Raw genomic sequence first — 21,215 nt, 5'->3', positions numbered from 1 at the left:
TTTCTTATCTTTCCATTTTTATCACTCAGTGTTTTGAATGAGTTAATATGTATAAAGCATTTAGGACAGTACCTGGCCAAGTTTATCTTCTGCTATACTTATTAAGATTTTCATTTTGGCTAGTACATTTTTGATATCCAAGAGCTAATTTACTAAATCTGTACTGTTCAGCATGGTATTCACTAGTCAATATGGGCATTTAATTTAAAATTAAATATAATTAAGCAGCCAGGCTCACTGGATCACACCTATAATCCTAGCACTTTGGGAGACCAAAATGGGAAGACTGGTTCAGGTCAGGAGTTTGAGACCAGCCTGGGAAACATAGTAAGACTCTTGTCTCTACAAAAAAAGTTTAACAATTAGCCAGGTGTGGTGGTGCATGCCTGTAGTCCCAGCTACTCAAGAGGCTGAGATGGGAGGATCATTTGAGCCCAGGTATTCATAGTTACAGTGAGATGTGATTACACTACTGCTCTCTAGTGTGGGTGTAATCAGGATTACACTACTGCTCTCTAGTCTTGTTTCTTCAAAAAAACAAAAAAAGTAAGAAAATTAAATACAATGAAAAGTTAGTTCCTTAGTTGTATTAGCCACATTTCAAGTGGTCTATGGCCAAATGTGGCTAGTGGCTAACATTTTGTACAGCACAGATATAGAACATTTTCATAATCACAGCTTTATCAGACAGTATTGCTCTAAATGATGTTCTTCTTAAAGATATCCTGTACTTGTTTCAAAGATGCACTGTGTTATGTCCCTGAGGATACTAATGGTAACTTGTTTGAAGTTTCTTTAAAACTCTTTTCTTCTAATATTAAATATCACATGTAATATTCTGGCAGCTAAGCATGGAAAGACAGGCTAGGAATCTTACTGACCAACATATAGAATTTCTCTTTTTTCTTTTAGTTGCACTTTTTGTCTTTTGATTCAGAGTCTTTATGGTTCACTATGTTTAGGAAAAAAAGAACCGCTAGTCTTCTGCTGAAGGAATAGAAGGGTGGTTTCCCAGCTAACTCAGAGTAGCGGGGATGGGATCAAACTAGGAGTCCAACTACATGTTTTGTGTGTTGATCTTGTGTCCTGCAACCTTGCTAAACTCATTCATTAGTTCTGATAATTTCTTTGTGGATGGGAAATTTGTTTCTTAGTGTTTCAAGATGAGTTATGGTACTTCATGAAAAACAATGAACATAGGTGGGATTTACTGCAGAATGAAATGAGCTGCTTTTCCTCTCTATAGAGCAGAGACACTACTTTCAAATGGGGCAATAACTACTGATTTTTCATATGAAATGCTCCATTTTTCTAGTTACTAATTAAAGTTGCTGGTTCAGCTTCTCCAGGACCACGGAACCCTGAGCTAACCACAGGTAGCACATCACTTTGTGGTTATAATATTGCGATTACGATTTAAGAGCCAGTCTCCTCCTGGATCAACCAGCTGTTTCTCAGAAGGGGGAAATGTTGGATGACTAAGGGAAATTTCTTGTCAGGATGAGAAAAAACAGCACAGGATTCACCATAATTGGAACAGTTGTAGGTTTGCCAGTATACCTTCTAAAGCTCTTAGGAGAAGAAATTCACTTCTTGTTCCCATTATTTTCACCCTAGTCCAGGCGACTATAATTTCAGTGTCTAGATTACCGTAAAAGGTTCCTGATTTATTTCCTGCTTTCTTTCCCTTTTAACCTGTTCTCTACATTGCAATCATGGTGGTGTTTCTTTTGCTTTTTTGCTTTTTGAGACAGAGTCTTGCTCTGTCTCCAGGCTGGAGTCATGGCTCACTGCAACCTCCAACTCCCTAGTTCAAGCGATTCTCCTGCCTCAGCCTCCCCAGTTGCTGGTATTACAGGCACGCACCACCATGCCTAGCCAATTTTTGTATTTTTAGTAGAGACAGGGTTTCACCATGTTGGCCAGGCTCATCTCAATCTCCTGACCTCGTGATCCACCTGCCTCAACCTCCTGAAGTGCTGAGATTACAGGTGTGATCCACCACAACTGGCCGGTGATATTTCTTTGAATGCAGATGTAATTAAGTTACTCTTCTACTTAACTCTTTAGTGGTTTCCCATTGACTCTAGGACAAATTCACTTTGCTTAGCCTGGCTTACAAGGCTATTCATGAACTAGCCTTGCTTATTTCACTGTTTCTACACCTTTAAACTTTATGGCTTAGTCCTACAGGACTTTAAAAATATTTTCAAGGCCGGGCATGATGATTCATGCCTACAATCCCAGCACTTTGGGAGGCTGAGGCAGGCAGATTGCTGGAGCTCAGAAGTTTGAGACCAACCTGGGCCACATGGCAATACCCTATCTCTACAAAGAATACAAAGATTAACCAGGCATGGTGGTGTACGTTTGTAGTCCTAGCTATTTAGGAGGCTGAGGCAAGAGAATTGCTTGAGCTGAGATTGTGCCATTGCACTCCAGCCTGGGCAATGGGAGTGAAATCCTGTCTCAAAAAGAATTTTTTTTTCAGATTATGCACACACTGTTCCCTGCGTCTGGACCATGTTGTATGATTAATTCACTTCTCTCTCTCTCTCTCTCTCTCTCTTAAACAGAGTCTTGCTTTGTTGACCAGGCTGGAGTGCAGTGGCATGATCCTGGCTCACTGCAACATCTGCCTCCCAGGCTTAAGAAATTCTCATGCCTCAACCTCCTGAATAGCTGGGATCACAGGTATGCGCCATGGAACCTAATTTTTGTATTTTCTTTTTAGTAGACACAGGGTTTCACCATATTGGCCAGGCTAGTCTCGAACTCCTTGCCTCAACTGATCTACCTGCCTCAGCCTCCCAAAGTGCTGGGATTATAGGCATGAGCCACTGCGCCTGGCCTAACTCACTCCTCTTACACCCTCATCCACATCTTGTTCATCTGTTTTCAATCCTCTTTCAGGTCTCAATTAAATGTCACTTCTGTTGGGAAATCTTGTCTGATCCTCCAAGTCTAGAATGGGTGCCTGCTTTTGTGTTCTCATAGAATGCTATACTTTTTCTATCACTTCACTCGTCATGCTGTTAGTTTACTTGTCTGTCTTCCCTAATATTTTATAAGGTCTGTAAGGGCAGGAACCACATCTGACTTACTCACCATAACAGAGTGTTTATGTGCTAGTAGGTATTAATGGGTATTTATTGAAAAATTATTTGTTGTATTTATGTGTGTGTTTCTCTCTGTGTGTATATGTATGTGTATTCTAGGTTTGATATTAATACACAGTAGGCACTTTAACATTTGTTGACTCACTGGAATCATACCCTCTTCCTTCATGTAGGGGTGTGTGTGTGTGTGTGTGTGTGTGTGTGTGTGTTTGTGTGTGTGTGTATATATATATATAGAGAGAGAGAGAAATTCAATGAGAAAAGCAAAGTGCAATCTGTTTTAAAGATGTAGAGCCTGAAATATGGAGAATCAATGTGTCAGTGAAGGGATTATAATTTGACCTTTATTTTTCTGAGTCCTCTAATACCACTCTGAATATGATGCTTAACTCCTGAGTTTTGCTTCATTGCCAAATGTGTTCTACCCTCAAGCTTTTTCTCGGAATTTAGGGTCCATTTCTTTCATTGCCTGAGACTCATTAACTCCCAGGTTGGAGTCAGGACCATCAATGACATATTTGAAGTTTAGTAATTTTTTTTTTGAGACATAATCTTGCCTTGTTACCCAAGTTAGAGTGCAGTGGTGCAGATCATGGCTCAGTGCAGCCTCAACCTTTCAGGCTAAAGGGACCCTCCCACCTCAGCCTTCTGGGTAGCTGGGACTACAGGCACGTACCACCATGCCCAGCTATTTTTAAATTTTTTGTAGAGAGAGGGTCTCACTATGTTGCCCAGGCTGGTCTTGAACTCCTACACTCAAGCGATTCTCCCACCTTGGACTCCCAAACTACTGGGATTACAGGTGTGAGTCACCATGCCTGGCCAGCAATTTAAAAAAATTGTTTTTAACACAAGGTCTTTCTCTGTCGCCCAGGCTGGAGCGCAGCTGCAGCGGCGTGATCTTGACTCATGGTGACCTCTGCCTCCCAGGTTCAAGCGGTTCTCGTGTCTCAACCTCCCGAGTACTGGGATCACAGATGTGCACCACCATGCACAGCTGATTTTTTTTTTTTTTTTTTAAGTAGAGATAGGGTTTCGCCATGTTCACCAGGGTGGTCTTGAACTCCTGGCCTCAAGCAGTCTAGCTGCCTTGGCCTCCCAAAGTGCTGGATTACAGGCATGACCGACAGTGCCTGGCCAGCAATTCTTTTACGAATACTCTGGCAGTACATTAGGAACAGCAATCAGGCATGCAAAATTAGGTAGAGATAATTTGGAATGTAGGTAGATGTTGGGTGACCCAAGGTCAGGGGTCACTTAAGTCATTATTGGAAGTTAAGCGATGCTAATTACTCACTGCCTTTTCCTTCTGGCTTAAATCAACTGCAAATGAGGTGCCACATAGGGTTGCAAATTGAAATGGCATCAAATGACTCTCAAAGTTGTCTCTTCTCTTGTGGAACTGAATTTACCTGTATAGTCACAGGTAGAGAAGGGGAAAAATAATAGAGAGGGATAGAACCTCTGCCTTTTAAAGAACCCACGTAATGATCCAGTGAATGGTAGTGCTCACCAATCAGATTATCTTCTTACGTTTCTCTTGAACTGTGAGAGTCAGAGGCACTGTCCCCTTTCTCGGAACTTCTCTGAGAGGGTAGAAGCACTGGCTAAACTGCCTTTTATAAACATGTAATAAAGTACTTTAATTATCAGTGTTCTTAAGTTTAATAATATAAAAAGAGGTTGAGAGTTCTCACCTTTCTCTTGAATTTGTTTTTACTGTTGGGATTGCTGTTCCTAGATTGGTACATAGTATGCACTTTAACATTTGTTGGACTGATTGACTGGAATCACAAAGTTAGTTTATTAGGACAGCTTATTTGGGTGCCTAGGATTTCATAAGTCATGTCATGAAAATATGCCCTTAAAAAGTATTGTCTTAAGAGATGGGAGGTGATACCTCATTGTGGTTTTGCTTTGCATTTCCCTGATGATTACTGATGTTAAGCACTTTTTCATATACCTGTTTCAACCAATCATGGATTGAAAATATTTTAAAAGACAGTAGGGCCAGATGCAGTGGCCCTACACACTGCACACTTATAATCCCAGCACTTTGGGAGGTGGAGATGAGAGAATCACTTGAGCCCAGAGTTTGAGACCAGCATGGGAAACAAAATGAGACTCTCTCTCTACAAAAAATAAACTAGCTGGGTATGGTGGCACATGCTTATGATTCCAACTACATGGGAGGCTGAGGTGAGAGGATCACTTGAGCCCAATAGGTTGAGGCTGCTACAGCACTCCAGCTTGGGTGACAGAGTGAGACCATGTCTCAAAACAAACAATAGCAATACAAAAATAAAAAATAATATACATATGAATATAGTACAACTTTGTATTAGGTTATTATAGGTAATCTAGAGAGGATTTAAAGTATACAGGAGGATGTATGTAAGGTATATGCAAATACTATGCCATTTTACAATAAGGACTTGAACTTTCTTTGATGGGGGAGATTCCTGGAAACCATCCCCCACTCATACTGAGGTATGACTGTATAAAACATGTATAAAATTTAGAATATATACATAATCCATATCTCTATAAAATCTATTAAAAATATAGATTATAGGAGATTATGCGTATAATCTTCTTTGATCTTCATGGTCTATTTTTGAAACAATTTTTTATCAATGCATAATAGATGTACATAGTTTTGAGGTACATGTGATAATTGAATACATTCATATAATTTGTAAAGATTAGGCCAGGCATGGTGGCTTGTGCCTGTAAGCCCAGCACTTTAGGAGGCTGAGATGGGTGGATACCTGAGGTGAGGAGGTTGAGACCAGCCTAGCCAACATGGGGAAACCCCATCTCTACTAAAAATACAAAAATTAGCCAAGCGTGGTAGCACATGTCTGTAATCCCAGCTACACTTGAACCTGGAAGGTGGAGGTTTCAGTGAGCTGAGATTGCGCCACTGCACTTCAGCCTGGGCAACAGAAAGGGTTCCATCTCAAAAAAAAAAAAAAAAAAAATCAAATCGGTATACTTGGGATATCCATCACCCTACATATTTGTCTTTTCTTTATGCTAGAAACATTCCAGTTATCCTCTTCTAGCTATTTTGAAATGTACAGTAGATTATTGTAAATTATAGTCACCCTGCTGATCTTTCTAACACTAGGTTCTATTTCTTCTATCAAACCATAGATTTGTTTGTGCTTTTTTATTTTTAATTTTTATGGGTACATAGTAGGTATATATATTTCTGAGATAAATGACATGTCTTGTTACAGGCATGCAAATTGTAAAAATCCCATCATGGGGAATGGAGTATCCATCCCTCAGACATTTAAATTTTGTGTTAACAAATAATCAAATTATATTCTTTTCAGTTATTTTAAAACATACAATTAATTATTGACTATAGTCACCATGTTGTGCTATCAAATACTAAGTCTTATTCATTCATTCTTTTTTTTTGGTACCCATTAGCCATCCTTACCTCCCTCACTGATCCCAATTACCTTTCCTAACCTCTAGTACCATTCTCCACTCTCTGTCTCCAGGAATTCAATTGTTTTGAGTTTTAGATCTCACGAATAAGTTAGAACATACTAAATTTGTCTTTCTGTGCCTGGCTTATTTCTCTTAACGTAATGACCTTCAATTCCATCCATGTTGTTTGCAAATGACAGGATCTCATTCTTTTTTTAGCAGCTGAATAATACTCCATTATGTATAGGTACATTTAAAAAAATTCATTCATCTATTGATAGACGCTTAGGTTGGTTTCAAATTTTGGCTATTGTGAACAGTGCTTCAATAAATATGGGAGTGCAGACATCCTTTTGATACACTGATTTCCTTTCTTTTGGGTGTATACCCAGCAGTGGGCTTGCTGTATTGTATGGTAGCTCTATTTTTAGTTTTTTGAGGAACCTCCAAACTGTTCTCCATAATGGCTGTACTAATTTACAGTCCCACCAACAGTGTATGAGGGTTCCCTTTTCTCCACATCCTTGCCAGTATTTGATATTGCTTATCTTTTGATTATAAGCCATTTGAACAGGGGTGAGATATCTTAATGTAGTTTTGATTTGCCTTTCTCTGGTGATCAATGATGTTGAGCACCTTTTCACTTGCCTGTTTGTCATTTGTAAATCTTCTTTTGAGAAATGTCTTTTGAAATCCTTTGCCTATTTTTTTAAATCAGATTATTGGATTTTTTTCTTTTTCTTTCTTTTTTTTTTTTTTTTTTTGAGATTGAGTTTCACTCTTTTTGCCCAGACTGGAGTGCAATGGTGCAATCTCGGCTCACCACAACCTCCACCTCCTGGATTAAAGCGATTCTCCTGCCTCAGCCTCCCAAGTAGTTGGGATTACAGGCATGCGCCACCACACCTGGTTAATTTGTATGTGTGTGTGTGTGTGTGTTTGTGTGTGTGTGTGTGTGTGTGTTTAGTCGAGACGGGGTTTCTCCGTGTTGGTTAGGCTGGTCTTGAACTCCTGACCTCAAGTGATCCACCTGCCTCAGCCTCCCAAAGTGCTGGGGTTACAGGCATGAGCCACCATGCCCAGCCTATTCTATTTTTTTTTTTCTATAGACTTGCTTGAGCTCCTTGTATATTCTGGTTGTTGATCTCTTGTCAAATGGGTAGTTTGCAAATATTTTCTCCCATTCTGTGGGTTGTCTCTTCACTTTGTTAATTGTCAAACAATATGTTTATACTCATTAATCAACTTCTCTTTATCCTTTCCTCCCTTTGCCTTTCTTAACCTCTGGTAACCACCAGTCTACTCACTATTTTCATGAGATTCACTTTCTTAGATTCCACACATGAATGAGAACATGTGATATTTGTCTTCCTGTGTTTAGCTTATTTCATTTAACATAATGACCATTAGTTCCATATATGTTGCTGCAAATGACAGGATTTAATTCTTTCTTATGTCTGCACAATATTCCATTATGTATATATATCACATTTTAATTTTTAAATTTCCAACTTTTATTTTAAGTTCAGGGGTATATGTGCAGGATGTGCAGGTTTGTTACACAGGTAAATTCGTGTCATGGTGGTTTGCTGCACAGATCATCTCATCACCCAGGTATAAAGTGCAGCATCCGTTAGCTGTTCTTTCTGATGCTCTCCCTCCTCCCAGCCCCGATCCTCCAACAGGCCTCAGTGTGTGTTGTTCCCCCTCATGTGTCCATGTGTTCTCATCATTCACCTACCACTTATAAGTGAGAACAGACATATACCACATTTTCTTTATCCATTCATCTGTTGATGAATACTTAGGTTGATCCCATGTTTGGCTATTGTGAATAGTGCTGCAATAAAACATGGGAGTGCAGATATTCCTTCAATGTGTTGATTTCCTTTCTTTTGGTTATATAACCAGTGGTGGAATTGCTGGATCATATAGTAGTTCTATTTTTAGTTTTTTGAGGAACCTCCATACTATTTTTCATAGCGACTATACAATTTACATTCCCACCCCTATGTATGAGGGTTCCCCTTTCTCCAAATCCTCACCAGCATCCAGTATTGCCTGTTTTTTTTTGAGACAGATTATATCTCATTGTGGTTAAATCTCATTGTGCATTTCTCTGATGATTAGGGATGTTGAGCATTTCTTCATATACCTGTTTGCCATTTGTATGTCTTCTGTTGAGAAATGTCTATTCAGATTTTACCCATTTTTAATTGGATTATTTGTATGTGTGTGTGTGTGTGTGTGTGTGTGTTTTCCTATTGAGTTGTTTGAGCTGCTTATATATTCTGGTTTTAAATCACTCTCCATATGGACAGTTTCCAAATATTTCCCCCAATTCTGTGGGTTTCCTCTTCACTTTGTTAATTGTTTTTTTTTTTTTTTTGCTGTGCAGAAGCTTTTTAGCTTGATGTAATTCTATTGTCTATTTTTGCTTTGGCTGGCTTTGCTTTTGAGGTCTTACACAAAAAAATATTTGCCCAGACCAATGTTCTGGAGCATTTCCCAAATTTTCCCTTTTGGTAGTTTAATAGTTTCAGGTCTTAGACTTAATACTTTGATCTATTTTGATCTGATTTTTATGTATGTTTCATTTTGCTTCATATGGTTATTCCATTTTTCCATCACCATTTATTGAAGAGACTGTCCTTTCTTCAGTGTATGTTCTTGGCCCCTTTATCAAAGATGAGTTGGTTGCAAATGCATGCATTTATATTTTGGTTCTTTATTCTGTTTCCTTGGTCTGTGTGTCTGTTTTTATGCCAGTACCATCTGACTTGGCTACTTTAGCTTTGGAGCAAATTTTGAAGTCACATAGTATCATGCCTCCAGCGTTGTTCTTTTTGCTAGGGATTGCTTTGGCTATTTGGGATCTTTTGTGGTTCCATATAAGTTTTAGGATTTTTGTTTTCTATGTCTGTGAAGAATGTCATTTCTATTTTGATAGGGATTGCATTGAATCTGTGGATTACTTTGGGTAGTATTGTCATTTTAACACTATTAATTCTTCCAACCCATAAGCATGAAATATCTTTTCATTTTTTGTGTCCTCTTTAATTTCTTTCATCAGTATTTTATAGTTTTGCTTGTATAGATCTTTCACTTATTTGGTTAAATCGATTTCTAGGTATTTTATGTTCTTTGTGGCTCTTATAAATGGGATTGCTTTCTTGCTTTCTTTTTCAGCTTGTTCATTGTTGGCATGTATACATGCTATTGATTTTTGTATGTTGATTTTGTACTCTGTAACTTTATTGAATTTGTATATCAGTCTTAACAGTTCTTTTGGTGGAATCTTTAGTTTTTCTAAGTATAAGATTAGTGTTTCCTGCAAATAAGGTTAGTTTGACTTCTTCTTTTCCAATTTGAATGCCCTTTCTTTTTTTCTTTTTCCTATTTACTCTAGCCAGGACTTCTAGTATTATGTTGAATAAAAGTGGTGAAAATGGGCATCCTTGTCTTATTCCACATCTTAGAGGAAAGGCCTTCAATTCTTCTTCAGATAGTATGTTAGTTGGGTTTGTCATATACAGCCTTTATTATTTTGAGGTATGTTCCTTCTCTCTCTCTATATATATAGTATTTTTAATGAGTATTTTTTAATGAGTTTAATGAGTATTTTTATGATAAAGAGATGTTGATCTTATTGAATACTTTTTAAGCATCTGTGAAAATAATCATATGGTTTTGTTCTTGGTGCTGTTAATGTGATGTATCACATTTATTACTTTGTGTATGTTGAACCATCCTTGCATCCCAAGTGGGAATCCCACTTGATCATGGTGAATGTGTTGTTGAATTTGGTTTGCTAGTATTTTGTTGAAGATTTTTAGGGATAAATGTTGGTCTTATAGAATGAATTTGGAAATCTTCTTCTTTAATTTTTTTTGGAAGCGTTTGAGTAGAACTGGTTGGTATTATTTAAATGTTTGGTAGAATTCAGCAGTGGAGTCATCAGATTCAGGGCTTTCTTTGATGGGAGACTTTTTATTATGGCCTCCATCTCATTACTTGTCATTGGTGTGTTGAGGTTTTCTCTTTCTTCATGGTTCAGTCTTAGTAGGCTGTATGTGTCTAGGAATTTATCCATTTTTTTCTAGGTTTTCCCATTTGTTGACATATAGTTATTTATAATAGTTTGTAATGATTCTTAGTGTTTCTGTGGTTTTAGTTGTGTTTCCTTTCTGATTATTTATTTGAGTCTTTTTTTTTCCTTAATCTAGCTAAAGGTTTGTCAGTTTTTGCTTATCTTTTCAAAAAATCAACTTTTTGTTTCATTGATCTTTTGTATATTTTAGTCTTAATTTCATTCATTTTTTCTCTGATCTTTATTATTTCTTTCCTTCTACTAATTTTGAGGTTAGTTTGTTCTTGATTCTCTAGTTACTTGAGAAACTAGTTTCTAGTCAAAGTAGAATCAGAGACAATCTGAAGCAAACTTTAGAGACTGTACTCCTAGACTTTCATACTGTACACTAAGTTGTCTGTAGGGCTATTGAGAGGATTAAATGAAATAATGTGTTCATTTAATCAGTGCTTGGCATATAGGAAAACTAAATATAGTGAGCTGCCATTTTTTTTCTTTTGAAGAAATCCCTAATGAAATGTTTGAAAATGTGATAGGATCATTAAAAGTTGTGAGCTGTGGAGAATATCACAATTTTAGTGTTGATTTCTGGATTATTAATGTGACAGTGCTGCTGTGAGATACAGAAGGAGACAATTCTGTATCTGTTTGGAGACTTGTAATAGTCCAGTTGAGTGTAAGGAGAGATCCTCCATCAGCAGAACAGCCTGAAAGAGAAGGGAATTTTAAGATAACTTTGATAGTCAAGCAGGAACATTTATGGAACACCTAAAGTGCACAGATAACTGCTGGTTACTGTGAGAAGAAAGGAAACTAACATTCCCTGAGCGCTGATGACAGGTGCCATTACCTTTTTTTTTTTTTTTCCTTTGGCTGCTATTTATTGAGCACCTTCTGTGGGCCAGACACTTGTATATAATTATTTTTCATTCTCATAACAATATTGCAAGGCAGGTGTTATTTTTCTAAGTGAGACTCAAAGGTAAGAGACTTGCCCACAGGAAAGAGAGGGAGAGAAATATTTCAGACTTCAGAGCCCCTATTGGACAGAGAATCTTAGTTTGAACCTTAAAAGTTCCATGAATTTTTGAAATTATAGGCACAGTTTTGTGGGGAGATGGTCATTTAGCATAGACTCTCAAAAGGATTTATGACCCCCCAAAGAATTAAGAAGCATTGTCCTAGACTGTCAGAAGGACCGTAAGAAACCAATCTCACTGTCCTCATTTCAAATTTGGGCAAACAGTGGCACAGAGATAGGAAAACATTTGTTATAGAGTGACTCAAGTGGCAGAGCCTGTGCCAGAACCCAGTCCTCCTGATCCCGGGGCCCTTGTACCTCTCTTTTTGAGGCCCCAAATGAGAACAGAGAAGACTTGAGCAGCTTGGAAGAATTATACTGTGCAGAACCAGATCTCCTTTAGACTGTCTTGGCAAGAAGTCAGTTAGGCACCTCTGGAGAGAGGTGTGTTAACTCTTCAAGGACCAGGTACTAAATTAGTACTATTTGGTAAATTGCTACTTTATAGGGTACCATTAGTAAGTGACTGCTCTAATGTGAACTAGAGTGTAGAAGAGCAACCCAACCATCCAAGGGCCTGCTTCCTGCCTAGTGTATAGTTTTCACCCCAGGTAGAGGAAACCCTGCCTGGGCTGTGGCAAGTCAGAGACCATAGTAGGAGGGAGAAAGGCAGGACAAAATGCTTTCTACACCAGCAGAGAGTGTCTGGATTCAGGAGTGGCTTCAATATAAGGAAGTGCAATTGATATTCATGTGGATCCAGGAGTGGTTTCAATATAAGGAAGTGCAATTGGTATTCATGTTCCTTGCATATTTTATGTCCTATGAAGCCTTGCAGGCTACCCCCCAACCCCTCTTGAGCCTGAAACCATAGCCACTTTTCTATATCCTCACTATACTCTTGAGGCTCATTTTAGTATACTCATAACCTAGCTTGGTGCCTGGCTTTTAACCAGTATTTATTGACTAAATAAATGAATGTGATTTTGTCTGGGTTTGAATCTTGGTTCTACCACTTACAAGCTATGTTCTTATTCTCCTTTTTTTTTTAAAAAAAGAAATGTGATCTCACTCTAACACCCAGACTGGAGGGCAGCAGCGTGATTACAGCTTGCTACAGCTTCAAACTCCTGGGCTCAGGGGATCCTCCCACTTTAGCCTCCTGAGTAGTTGGAGGGGCGCACCACCATGCCCAGCTAACTATTTTTTGGGGGGGCAGGGACAGAGTCTCTCTCTATCGCCCATGTTGCCATGCAGTGGTGCAATCTCGACTCACTGCAACCTCTGTCTCCCGGGTTCAAGCTATTCTCTTGCCTCAGCCTCCCTAGTAGCTGGGATTACAGGCATGCACCACCATACCTGGCTAATTTTTTGTATGTTTACTGGAGATGGGGGTTTCACCATGTTGGTCAGGCTTGTCTCGAAATCCTGACCTCAGGTGATCCACCCGCCTTGGCCTCCCAAAGTGCTGGTATTACATGCATGAGCCACTGCACCCAGCCCCAGCTGACTTTTTAATTGTTTTGCAGAGTTGGGGCCTTTCTATCTTGCCTAGGCTGATCTTGAACACCTGGGCTCAAGCTGTCTTCTGGCCTCGGCCTCCCAAAGTGCTGGGATTCAGCCACTGGTCTCAGCCAAGCTATGTTATTCTAACGAGTAAGATAATGTTTCTGAGCCTTAATGCATATGATTACCTAGTAAAGTAGGAAACAGAAGAAGGTCTTAATGATGGTCAAGATAAGCCCTCTTGGGACCTGGGAGAAAGGAGTAGCAGGAACTGACCCTCTTGGGGAACACTAAGAAGCAAACTGACAGTATTGCTCCAGCCGGCTTCAGCAGTTGGTCATGTCCTTGAGACCCAATCATGATCAAATCGCTTTTATGAACATCAAGAGGCTCATTCCTCATCTTTGCCTTGCCTCAGTAACACTGGGAACTTGAACATTTTCTGCTCTTTGACATCATGGCCCTTTACCTTTTCCTTGTCTAGGGCAAAACCAAATTTGTGTTAGCATCATTCAAGATGGGTAGTATTTGGAGTAGATTCCTGCTCAAAGAGAATTAGGAATGAAAGGTTTAGGCTTTCTCAAAGAGTGGCTCCTCTCACTTCAGACAAGTGTCTGTGATTTGGCTTTGTCCAGAAAATGATTATTGTTGCTAGATAAAGCTTCTGCAGTTTCAGACCTAATCGTGATAAATCACCAATTGCCTAGAAATCGTGACACTTATAAGAAACAGTCACCTCTTTATTTGAATGAAAACAAAGCATTCCAGGGGAGATTAAAAAATATATTACTTTAATTTTTAGAGGAAAAGAATTCTTTAAAAAGAATTGTCAACGATCAAAACTGGTTAATAAATCACATATGTAACTATGTAATTAAACATCTCCATTTTCAGAGACCTGCAATTAGAGTTCTTCGTCTAGTTACCCATAATGATTCATTCTTGCTAATATGCTAAGGATGGAGGGAGTCAGGAAGAGAAATTTTAATTTGAACTTTTCCCTAATTTGGATCCAGACACAGTGGAAATATGTCTAGGCTGGAATGCAGGAAAACTGGGTTCTAGTTGTCTTAGTTCTATTTCTCCTCAACTCTGGAGCTTTGGCCAAATCACTAAGTCTGTCTGAGCCTTTGTTTCCTCAGCTTTAAAAGAGAATAATAATATCTACTTCAGGGGATTGTTGTGAATCCTTAATGAAACAATGGTTATTGTAATGTATTTTATTGTAATGTATTTGTAAATTTTAAAGCATTGTAAGGTCTTAATTATTTTCCAAGTATCATGCTTTTTCTCTTCTTTTTCATAGCAGGCCAGGCCCTCTATTGGTGGTGGAAGGAAAAGGCTTTAATATGTGATATTAAACCTTTTGTGTAAGAAAAGATGCATAAATGATGAGCTAGCACGTGATTTGTTGGCTGTGTCTGTGATTGACTGGAGCCCTGCTTCTGATAACCAGGATTTAATTATTAAGATAACTGGGGCTGCGCTTGGTTATCTTGGGTGGCTCATGCCTGTAATCCCAGCAATTTGGGAGACCAAGGCGGGTGGATCTCTTGAGCCTAGGAGTTCAACACCAGCCTAAGCAACATGGTGAAATTCTGTCTCTACCAAAAATACTAAAATTAGCCAGGCATGATGGTGCGTGCCTGTAATCCCAGCTACTCAGGAGGTTGAGGCAGGAGGATTACTTGAACTGAGGAGGCAGAGATTGCAGTGAGCCGAGAGCACACCACTGGACTTTAGCCTGGGTGACAGAGAAATACTCTGTCTCAAAAACAACAACAACAACAAAACCTGGTTTTGCTTGGGGGCTGGAAACTTGGTTTACATCTTCCAAACAATGTTTGTCATTTATGAAAATAACAATTATCTATAAAAACCTTTAATAAGTCAGGTGCAGTGGCTCGTGCCTGTAATTCTAGCATTTTGGGAGGCTGAGCTGGGAGGACCACTTGAGTCCAGGAGTCTGAGGCTGCAGTGAGCTATGATCACACCACTGCACTCCAGCCTGGGTGACAGAATGAAAACCTTTCTGAAATAAAACAAAACAAAAAACTCCTTCCCAGACTTACTGAGGGAAACCTTTCCTCTTGGGTTTATAGAGGTAGATTCTGAGGCCCCAAACTTCTATCTTCTTTCTCACTTTTCCTGTTTGTTGTTTGGTTAGTTTAGTCCATGAGTTTCCCTGACACTTGGCTAGAGTTTAGCCTCTGTCGCTGCTGCTATTCAGATACATTCTGACTAGTTTTTAGTATTTGGCTTTCATCCTAATACTATAGTACTTAAACTTAGTTGGCATATATGTCTGGGAGTGAATTGGATAATTGTACACACTTTACTGATTTGGTAATCACACTGGGGCTGGGGAGCTGGCAGGATTGCTCTTGTTGACAATGGGAGGGTAGATACATGTTATGATTTGCTTCCTCTCTTTCTAGGTTCTGAATCCTGATGTGGAATGGAGTGTGTGAGTGAAGCTTTGTGGCTTCAGGGGAAGATTTACAGAAAGTGCTTTGCTGGCTGCGGTCTTAGCGAAAGGCTGCTGAGGAAATGATGTGGTTGTTAATATCCTGCTCTTTAGAGTCACACTAAGCAGTGTGACTTTGGGCAAGGTACTTCACCTTTCTGAGACTGTTTCCTCATCTGTAAAATGAGTATAATAATATTCTATGTTTTAGGGTTGCTATGAGAACTGGTTAATTGCTGTCTCCACGTAAAGGAGCTTGTCACTCTACCAGGCATATAGTAAATGCTCAATTGATTACTAAATTGATTATCATCCTCACAATTAGAGGTAAGTCAAAGCTGGGAATGTAAGTGGAGGCTTTGGCTATTCTCTCTCTCTCTTTTGTTTTTCTGAGACAGGGTTTCACTTTTGTTGCCCAGGCTGGAGTGCAATGGTAGGATCTCAGCTCACCGCAACCTCTGCCTCCTGGGTTCAAGTGATTCTCCTGCCTCAGCTTCCCGAGAAGCTGGGATTACAGGCATGCACCACCACACTTGGCCAATTTTGTATTTTTAGTAGAGACAGGGTTCCTCTATGTTGATTAGGCTGGTCTGGAACTCCCACCTTCAGGTGATCCACCTGTCTCCACCTCCCAAAGTGCTGGGATTACAGGCATGAGCCACTGTGCGTGGCTGACTATTCTCTTTAAAGATATTGTCATTACAAATATATATTGGGAACTTATCATGTGTCAGTGTCATTGCTTTAAGCACTTTACATATATTAACCTACCTATTTTCCAAAATAATCCTGAAAGATAGATACCCTTATTTATTTATTTTTATTTTACAGTTGAGGAAAATGAGATACAGAGAGACTAAATAATTTGTCAGGTTTTAAGATATAGGCACCCACTATCTTGTGAGATGGTAGGTAAGGAAAGCAGTCTAGAAGAAACATGCACCATGGTGAAAGGGATGTAGTCAAGAATGCATAAGAAACATGATCACCCCCAAGAATTACAAGGAAAGAAGTAGTAGAAGTGAGATTTGAAAGGTAGTTGGGAGCTTGTCCGAGTTTGGCTTTACATGTCAAGCCAGGGAGCTTAAACTGCATCCTATAGGAGGTGCTACTATTTCTACTTCCAGCTGCTTTCCTGGTCATTGATCCCAAAAATTTGTGCCTGAGAAGACTGCACATAAGGTGGTAGTCCTAGGAATGGCTGTTTCTGCTGTCCCTCAGTGGCTCTGGTCTCAACATAGGACATCATTAGAGCTGCTTTGTTATTAAATTCAGTTAGTTGATCTAGTATTTTATATTTTATTTTATTTTTGAGGTCAGGTCTCGCCCTGTTACCCAGGCTAAAGTGCAGTGGCGTGAACGTGGTTCACTTCAGCCTCAACCTGTCAGACTCAAGCGATCCTCCCACCTCAGCCTCCCAAGTAGGTAGGATGATAGGCCTGCTACCATGACTGGATGTTTCTAATTTTTGTAAAGACAGGGTCTCACTATGTTGCCCAGGCTTGTCTTGAACTCCTCGGCTCAAGCAATCCTCCCACCTTGGCTTCCCAAAGTGTTGGGATTATAGATGTGAGCCACCATGTCTGGCTTGATATTTTAAAACCATGATCATTTTGGGAGGATAATGTCAAACCAGAAAGACTGAAAAATAATTCCCTCTATAACTGTTCTCACCTTGTTTAGAAAATATACTATCATCATGGTTGGTTTATCTTTGGACTAAGTTTGTAAAACCTACAGTAGCAAACAGGTTCTATGCCTATGAGAAATAGAAATAGGAGTAGAAAGACCAGGTCTAGTGCTGGCTCTGGCTCTGCCAAATGCCAGCCGTATGAATGTGGGTAAGTCATTTGAACATTCTGGACCTCGATGTTTTCATCTTATACATAAGAATAAGAATTACTAATCTGCTTAACTAATAAGATTTTCAGGAACATTCAATAAGATAATCTCAGTAAAAGCTTTTTGTGTACTATAAAGCATACATGTTAATGGATATAATTATTATATAGCATTTGCTTATTGTGATACATCAATGAGCAAATATTTATTTTATACCTTTTAGATATTATTGTGGTAAGTGCTTTTGAGGCTTCGGAAATAAATGATTCAGGCTCTTTCTTCAGAGAGCTGGCTGTCTAGTTGAGGACGTGATATGTTCACATAAAGTCACCAAATATGAGATATACATAGTAAGAGTTTTATGGTTTTGATGATCACCTTGGGTTCAGTGTCACCTTTGGCTAGAAGAGAAGAATATGTGTTGAAAAGAAGGGAGACTGACCTGGCTTGAATTTAATCCAACTCCAGCAATTCCCATAGAGAGTCAGACATAGTAGATTTTCACTTTGGAGACTATTAATGACAAATAATTTGGAGGATATTCATGACAAACAATTTTTTAAGGGTTTAAAATGTTTTCTTTTTTAACTTTTAGGTTTGGGGTACATGTGAATATTACATAGGTAAACATGAATGACAAATAATTTTAATGGTAATTACAAATTAATGAGAAATCAATGTTACTAGATTAGGGCAGAGGCTTTCAGTAAAGTCCTCAATTGCCTCATTTCCTTTTCTCAACCTTATGCAGTATTACTGTCTCCATTTTATAGAGATGGGGAAACTGAGGCTCAGAATGGCTAGTCAGAAGTAGGAGTCAAATACCTATTTATCTGGCACCAAATCTACCATTTTTACCATGGCTTTTTACATCTTCATTAATTTTTTAAAACATTTTCTACAATCATTTCTTTCTAATAGGCTGTGTTAAGAGTTTATTTTGCTTGGCCTTTGAGGCCTAATTCAAATATTATCTCTTTCATAAAATCTTCCCTTCATCCCCAGTAAGAACTTTTTTTCTTAGTAAGAATACTAATAACTAAGGATTCTCAGTTTGTATTGCACAGCAGTATACCACATTTTCTATTTTTTGTTATAGTTATTTGGGTACAAGAGTATCTTCCTCCATTAGGGCTATTCCTCAGCAAAGTATCTAGCTAAGAATTGCTTCTCAACATAGCTTTGCTAATAATTGCATTTCAGGGTAGAAATAGTAGCTCTCTGCTGGGTGCAGTGGCTCACACTTATAATCCCAGCACTTTGGGAGGCCAGGGTGGGGAGATCATGACGTCAGGAGTTCGAGACCAGCCTGGCCAATATGGTGAAACCCTGTCTCTACTAAAAATACAAAAATTTGCCAAGCATGGTGGCGCACACCTGTAGTCCCAGCTACTCAGGAGGCTGAGGCAGGAGAATCACTTGAACCCGGGAGGTGGTGGTTGCAGTGAGCCGAGATTGTGCCACTGCACTCCAGGCTGGGCAACAAAGCGAGATTCTGTCTAAAAAAAAGAAATAGTAGCTCTCAAGACCTGCAACCACTAAGGAAATCTCATGTAAAAAAACCTGGGTGGTATATTTAGGTTCTGTTTCTTTCAGGTAAAAAATGAATAAGGAAAGAAAATGAAAAAAGGTCTCAGTTTTTATAATCATTCCGCCAAAGTGGCACTAAGGAGGCAGGTGACAGTAAATTCAGTGGTGTGAAGCTTCACCTGGTTCTGATTTGTGGCGCACTCCTCTCTTTGCCTTTTAATCAGACAATAGAAATGACTGAAAGAGTAAAGATGCTGGGCCAGTAGTTATGCTGAGTCCATTCTTCCCATTGATGCTTAAGGGATTTATGTAGGTAAGTCTCATTAATGTTAATGGAAGTTACATGTGTAATTCCCCTTTTTCATCACTGAGAGAATAGAGCTTTATATTCCTTGGGTAATTATGGTACTGGCACTGTTAGTTTTTTTCAGTTAACTTTTTCACCTGCCTTTCCTGCTTGGACTCTTAAGAAAGGAACTGAATTCTTCTGTTCAAAAAGGAAAATTGCCAAAATATCTGAGAGGTGAAACAAATGTAACCAGATCCACTTGTTGGAGGGGAAAAAAGCAAGAAAACACTAGGACAGGAAGCTGGAGGGTGAGCTCCTGCTAATTCTCAGATCCCAGGAAGCATGTCGTGATTTGGATTTTCTAACAATGCAGGGCTTTTCACTGGCAGCCCATTTCCTCAGGTATTTGAAGTAAGTGGAAAATAAGTCCCTGAACATTTGGATGAATTAATTTTAGCATGTAAGTTTGAGTAGCAACACCTCAGTCTCTGCAGAACCTAATAAAGAATTAATCTTGGTTTCTGCCTGAGACTTAGTAACAGATTTGAAATACCTTGGTATCTGAGATTTGGTTTGCAGGAATCTAAAGGGTAGCTGTTACTGTTCTATTAAAAATTACCAAGTCCTTTGCGAGTTCCTCTGTCATACCAGGTGTTCTGATTAGAGCATGCAGCAGGTCATCCTATTCCTCAGAAAACAGCAGGGTCTGTTCCTTAACTGTAGATAAGAAAGTCAGCATCCTAGTCTTGCTATGTGGCCAGGTGATTTTTTTTTTTTAAAAGAACAAAGTTTCTTTTTGATGGCTTTACTTTTTTAAAATTTTCTGTCCTCACAGTCTGTTCCCAATTGATGGCTTTACTTCTACCATTTATAAATCATTGTGTTTTTTTTTTAAAATAATTGAAAGTTTAAAAGAAAAATATACTTTTACGCATACACTTTTTTTTTGAGACGGTGTCTTGTTCTGTCACTCAAACTGGAGTACAGTGGCGTGATCTCGGCTCACTGCAACCTCCGCCTCCTGGGTTCAAGCAATTCTCCTGCCTCACCTCCTGAGTAGTTGGGATTACAGGTCTGAGCCACCACGCCTGGCTAATTTTTTGTATTTTTAGTAGAGACAGGGTTTCCATAAGTTGGCCAGGCTGGTCTCGAACTCCTGACCTCAGGCGACCCACCCACCGCGGTGTCCCAAAGTGCTGTGATTACAGGCGTGAGCCACCGCACCCGGCTGATGCATACACTTTCAGTTTTTTGTGGCAACCGTCAAATCTCATGTTGGAAGAAACCTTACAGTCAGCTAATTCAGCCAAGTGCTCCATAAGCATTCAGTGGTAGGGAACTTACTCTAGCACTTGGTATAGTATCTGGAATACAGTTAAATACATTATTTGAATCAACCCTTCAGGAACAGGCTATTCTTTCATTGGATAGCTTTGTGTTAGAAACTTTTCCCTTGTGGTGAGAGAAAATATATGTCTTTCTCTAGTTTTCTGTTACCCCTTGGACTTTGTTCTACACTTTTACCCACTGGCCCCTGTTCTGTCCTCATGAGACCATAGAAGACGAATCCACTCCTTCTTTCACTTGAGAATTCTCTTATTTTCTCAGAATTAAGAATGAAGACATTTTATTGTCCTGCCTTTCATGTCCTAGATGCAATAATGTTTTGGCTTCCTGGGCAATGGCCCTCGCTATTCATTCTCCAGCTGTTCTTTTATCCCTTGGATGCTGAACCATATTTTTTCAACTTGGCTCATTTCCTGAGGCTTGTGACGGAAGACCTTTTGTCTATCACCTTGTATTTTAAGTCTTCACACTAGATTATTGGTCCATGTAGCTTCCTATCCCTAAAACCCCACATTCAGATTAGCTGATCAAAGCTTGGAGAAGACCAAGATACACTG

The 21,215-nt window shown here is 39.2% G+C and overlaps 1 long non-coding RNA gene across 1 annotated transcript in view; it reads left to right on the top strand.

Moving 5' to 3' along the window:
• Positions 1-21,215, top strand: part of LOC128929341 (uncharacterized) — an 86,579-nt gene that overhangs the window by 5,252 nt on the left and 60,112 nt on the right. Inside the window, exon 2 of the long non-coding RNA XR_013525137.1 lies at positions 2,577-2,694. This is a non-coding gene — a long non-coding RNA (uncharacterized LOC128929341). The remainder of the gene's footprint in view (positions 1-2,576; positions 2,695-21,215) is intronic.

This window comes from Callithrix jacchus, chromosome 12 (assembly GCF_049354715.1).
Source record: "Callithrix jacchus isolate 240 chromosome 12, calJac240_pri, whole genome shotgun sequence".
Taxonomy (NCBI): Eukaryota; Metazoa; Chordata; class Mammalia; order Primates; family Cebidae; genus Callithrix; species Callithrix jacchus.
Note: the sequence above shows the minus strand (reverse complement) of the source record. Positions and strands in the feature narration are given on the sequence as shown.